We start from the raw sequence: 6,000 nt of genomic DNA on the forward strand, positions 1-6,000 counted from the left end.
TGGAAGACTCTAAAGAAATTATTAACTCTGTCCCTTGCAAGGAAGACATACCCTATTTGCCCTATGGGGCATGTATAAAGTGGGGGGTCCAGTTCCTAGCAAGAATAGAAGCAGGAAGGAGCAAAAAGATTTTTATGGAGTTCTTCAGTTTCCCTCTCTCTAGGCCACATGATTTAAAACTTATAACAGAGTCCCTCTTATCAACCATCTGGGGCAAAGCCTTGGACTACTGGAACTTTAAGATTCAGTCATCCTAAATGGATTTTTTTTTTTTTAACGCCACCCTTTCGTGCATAATATCAAAGTAGACTCGCATATTTTTTATTATAATGCCATTTCTTTTTTTTTTACTTTACAATGGTTCTTCTTTTTTTTAAAATTTAAATTCAATTAGCCAAAGTATGGTGCATCATTGGTTTTTGATATAATGTTCAATGATTCATCAGTTCAGTATAACACCCAATGCTCATCACATCACGTGCCCTCCTTAATGCCATTTCTTTTTTTTTTTTAAAGATTTTATTTATTTATTCATAAGAGACAGAGAGAGAGAGAGGCAGAGGGAGAAGCAGGCTCCCCGCTGAGCGGAAAGCCCGATGTGGGACTCGATCCCAGGACCCTGGGATCATGACCTGAGCCGAAAGCAGACGCTTAACCATCTGAGCTACCCAGGCACCCCCTTAATGCCATTTCTAAAGGAAATACTTTTTCCCCTTTTTTGTTTGTTTTTTTCTTAAATTCCACATGAGTGAAATCATAAAGTGTTTGTCTTTCTCTGACTGATTTATATTGCTTAGCATAATACTCTCTGGCTTAAAGAAAATACTTTTTTAATATAAATAATATTTATATATAAAATACTTATTTTTATATAAAAATAATTTTTATAGTCCTGTTGCTTTATGTTCATAATTGGGAGAATTGGGAAAATTAGAGGGGGTGATAAAACCTACACAAGATTTATATTTTTATAGTTTATTAGATTTTATATGCTACATAAAAATAGAATTGAGATATTTGTACACTAACACTGTGATATATCTTTAGATGCTGATCTTTCTTATTATTTAAATTATGATTTTAATGAAGATACCTGGAAAGCTTACTGTGAAAAACAAAAGAGGTTACGAATGGGACTTGAAGTTATACCAGTTACCTCTACTACAAATAAAATTACAGTAATTAAGTAACTATTCCAGAATACCCCAGCCTTTTCTACAGTCTCAAACTTACTCCCCAGATAAATAACTTTTTCACCATTAAGGTGGTTAAATGCTATAAGATAGTTTAAAATTTTCATTCTCTTTACCATGTTTGTTTTTTCCCTACCTTCCCTTTCAGTTTCATATTAATGATTATCCGATGTTCTTAGTTTCAAGTCATAGACTAGTCACAGCTAGTCTGTCTTTATATGGCCTCTCAATGAAAAATTACGTGGTATCTTAATGGGGAAATATGTTATTTAACTTGGGCTGAAGACTGTACTATGGAAGTTACACCAGGTACAGAGATCCAAGATGGCAGATTCAATTTTTAAGTTGAATTTTAGTAAATTATCCTTGGTTGCTCTCATTTTTTGTTCTTGAGTCTGCTCCCATACCACTACTCAAGGGATGAGATTAAAGTGGAAATAGCTACCTTTTTCCCAAACCTTCAGCCTCCTTCCAAATTTGCTGATTGTTGTTTTTTATCTCCATTTTTGCAAGCATGTGAATTTATGTTGTGATTTTATTTTGAATTATAGCATATGTTTGTTGGACATAAAAGTTCGTACGAAAAGCTAAGCTCTCATTTTAGATCATGGTATAATTTTTATCAGACTTGGAGACTTATTTTTCCCAATTTTCTTTTAAAAAATGGTAAGAAAGATGGCATACTGCTTATTATCTGTATGACACTAAAATTATTGGTGTAATGTATCTTATAGTTTAAGATGTCTCAAGCAGCTTAGGCATTTTTAAAAAATTTTTCATTATGTTCAGTTAGTCAACATACAGCCATCCTAAGTTTTTGTTGTAGTGTTCAACAATTCATTAGTTGCATGTAACACCCAGTGCTCATCCCAATAGGTGCTCTCCTTAATACCCATCACCAAGTCACCCCATCCCCCCAACCTTTCCCTTCTGTAACCCTCAGTTTGTTTCCCAGAGTCCAGAGTCTCTCATGGTTTGTCTCCCTCTCTGATTCCTTCCCATTTAGTTTTCCCTCCCTTCCCCTGTTGTCCTCTGCTCTATTCCTTATGTTCCACATATGAGAGATACCACCTTACACCAGCTAGAATGGCCACAATTAACAAGACAGGAAACAACAAGTGTTGGCGAGGTTGTGGTTCTTGCGCTGTTGGTGGGAATGCGAGCTGGTACAGAAACTCTGGAAAACAGTATGGAGGTTCCTCAAGACATAAAAAATAGAGCTACCCTATGACCCAGCGATTGCACTACTGGGTATTTACCCTGAAGCTTAGGCATTTTTGAGAGTCTCTAAGAAAGACTCAACAGAATAGGATAAAACTGATTTTTAAAATTAATAACTTAGAAGGATTAGGCTTAGGTAGTGACTTGCAGGTCGATATTCCCACTTGGGTATCAAGTCTGACTTCTGACTTCTCCATTCCATATGATCACAGACCCAATCCAAAGAATAATGTCGTATTTTCGTTCTTCTACAATACATAGCAACCTACCAACTTTTTTTGAAACCTGATCGTGTACCTTTTCCTTTACCTTATTAATTCTTAGTTCTTAATTCTTGTTTTGAACAAGACTGGAATGAAGACTGGGAGTGACTTTTAGATCAAGTTATATACTCAGGGAACTTCTGCGGGCAGGCACTTTCCTGTGACCCTTTTGGGCGTGCAGCCCTGTCCCCTGCAATACTGCCTTATGCAATATGTGTGCTATAGCCACAGATGTAGCCGCTCTGCAGGACACGGTTCTGGGTAGAGAATTTAATCTTAATTTACATCCTACTTTGGGTAAGTATTTGGTTCTTGTTCTGCTGTCAATCTTTTGAAAGTGTGTACTGATGTCTATTCTGTTTTAGATAGTCATCAGGTTCTTTTCAGTGCTATCTTGTTTAAGGATTGAATATCTCGTTACACTTGTTTACAATGAACAGGTAGAAAAGTTGTCTTGATGATAAAATAGTTCGTTTGCAGTGGTCCTTTTTATTTTCTCTAACAGAAATGAAAACAAGGTGCCTTTGTAAACTGCCCGGTTCTGTATCCTTTGTCTTTTTGCAGTAGACCTCTGAAACTAAAGAATAAAAAGACACTCCTAGGTGCTGGTCTCTTATTGAAAGTGGTCACTGTGGGGCGCGTGGGTGGCTCAGTCCATTAAGCGTCTGCTTTCGGCTCAGATCATGATCGCAGGGTCCTGGAATCGAGTCCTACAACGGGTTCTCTGCTCCTCAGGGGTCTGCTTCTCCCTCTGTGTTCTCGCTCTCTCTCAAATAACTTAATAAAATCTTCTAAAAAAAAAAAAAGTGGTCACCGTGAATGAGTTTTTTTTATATACATACTGTCTACCAAAATTATTTTGAAGTTTCTTTTGGTTATATGAGAGGAGGTCATTGTTCCATTCTGATTTATTTGGTTCTGAATGAGTAAAGATTTGAATATGATGGGTATAGTTTAATGGTTTTTCTTGCCTTGATAATGTGCATTAAATATTATTAACCTGTTAGAAATGCTGATGTAGAAATAGGGTATGTATTTTATTTTTTCAATTATTATTTTTTTAATATTTATTTGAGAGAGAGAGCGTGCACGAGTGGGGGGAGGGGCAGAGGAAGAGAATCTCAAGCAGATTTCCTGCTGAGCGGGGAGCCCAATGGGCTGCTCACCCTCATGACCCATGAGATCATGACCTGAGCTGAAGAAATCATGAGTATGAGGCTTATCCGACTGAGTCATCCTAGGGTGTGTATTTTAATAATGTGTGTGGCTCACACTTTTTATGTATATTGTGGTCTGTAGGACATATTTTATTGATGTTGCTCAATATCTTCAACTACTGGTTGTATGGGAGTGTTTGGCATTTTTAGGCTGCAATTTGACATTAAATTTCAGACAAATTTCTATCACCTTAAATAAAGAAATATCCTCGTTCAAATTTCTGTAGGACTATTATTCTTTAAAAAAGCCTGAGTTGTCTTTTACTATCTATCCTGAAACTCTGGAGAATACAAAAAAAAATTGTAATAATGTAATGTGTATCCCAAATATGCAGAGGTAAATTTCTTAGGCATTATTAGGTACAAAAATGTTTATTTTAGACAAAATGCTATAGAAATTGGAGAAATGAGTTGATGAGAAAGTACCCTGGGATTAGAAATAATATTGAAAGCTATATATAGTTCCTTTCTATTTCTGTATTTTTTTAAAGTCTAAAGATGCAGTATTAGAGAAGTATATGCCATTTTTTTTTATTTTTTTTATTTTTTTAAAAGATTTTATTTATTTATTCATGAGAGACAGAGAGAGACAGAGAGGCAGAGGGAGAAGCAGGCTCCCAAGGAGCAGGGAGCCCAATGCGGGACTCGATCCCAGGGCGCTGGGATCATGACCTGAGCCGAAGGCAGACGCTTAACCATCTGAGCCACCCAGGCGCCTGTATATGCCATTTTAATCAGAACCTTGTGGGTGTGGAGAACAGAAGAAAAAGTATTATAGTTTAGGAAATGGCTTGGGCATAAAAGAAACTCAGCTTGAGTAGATAGTTGATGAGAGTATTATTTAAGAAATTAGCCTTCTTGGATGAGTTCTTTTTGGGAGGGAGTAGAAGAGAGATGGCTTTGTAGGGTGTGGTTCAGTTCTAGAAAGACTAGAAACAAGGACAAGTTGGAAGAATTATTGCCTATTTATGAGCAAGAAAGTGCCTTATAAGTGATATAATTCTGGAAGTGACGTATAAGTAATTCTGGCAGCTGTGTAAGGTGTAGTTGGAAAAAGAAAGTCTAAGCTCAGGGTGCCTGGGTGGCTCAGTCAGTTAAGCAACTGCCTTCATCTCAGGTCATGATCCTGGAGTCCCAGGATCGAGTCCCAGGATCAAGTTCCCTGCTCAGCCAGGAGTCTGCTTCTCCCTCTGACCCTCCCCCATCTTGTGCTCTCTCTCTCTCTCAAATAAATAAATAAAAAATCTTAAACAACAACAAAAAGAAAGTCTAAGCTCTTATTTACTAGTCCACTATTTGAATTACAATTATTAGGGTTGGTGAGACAGAAAGAAAAGGACTTCCCTAATTTTCCTGTTATGTCTGAGCACCTCTAATGTGCACAGCACTGTGCTAGATACTGTAGTAAGATAGGGTCTCTGTATTCAAGGAGCTCATGATCTGAGTGACGTGTATATATGAACCATGATATATTGTGAGAAATGTTATGTTAGTGGTATTATCAAAGTGCAGTAGGGAGTTCAGAGGATAGAGTGGGTTATCCTACGGTGCAGAGAGTCTAGAAGGATTCAAACATGATAACTGAAAGATGAGTAAGTTTTCATTAGTAGAAGAGAGGGGAATATAGAACGTTGTAGGCAGAGAGCAATATGAGCAAAACCAGATAGCATGAAAGGAGAGTTGGGGTAGATGAGAGAGATTATAGGAGAGAAGCCTGGAAATGGTAGATGTGGGCCTTGATGGGAAAGACCTTAAACTAGCCTGCAGACATTTGTGTAGGCAATAGGAAGCCATTTGAAAGTTCTTGAGTGGGAGAATAGCCTGAGCAAATCTAGTTTTTAGGAAAAGAACTGACAAGTGTTCTTTAGAAGGGTAGACTTTAGAATGTAAGGAGGAGAAAAGGAAATCAGAGACCAGATAAGGAGCTATTGCTGTACTGTAAGGATGAAATGAATGAGGAAGCCATCTTAAACTAGTGAATGGAAAAAGGAACAGATTTAAGAATCATAATTTAAGTTCTTTTCATGTCTACAGCAAAGACACTTTTTTAAGTCCTTAATCAACTGAGAGACAAGCAACTTACCAGCCTCTTTAAATAACGTTTTT

This window comes from Neomonachus schauinslandi, chromosome 3, assembly GCF_002201575.2.
Source record: "Neomonachus schauinslandi chromosome 3, ASM220157v2, whole genome shotgun sequence".
Taxonomy (NCBI): domain Eukaryota; kingdom Metazoa; phylum Chordata; class Mammalia; order Carnivora; family Phocidae; genus Neomonachus; species Neomonachus schauinslandi.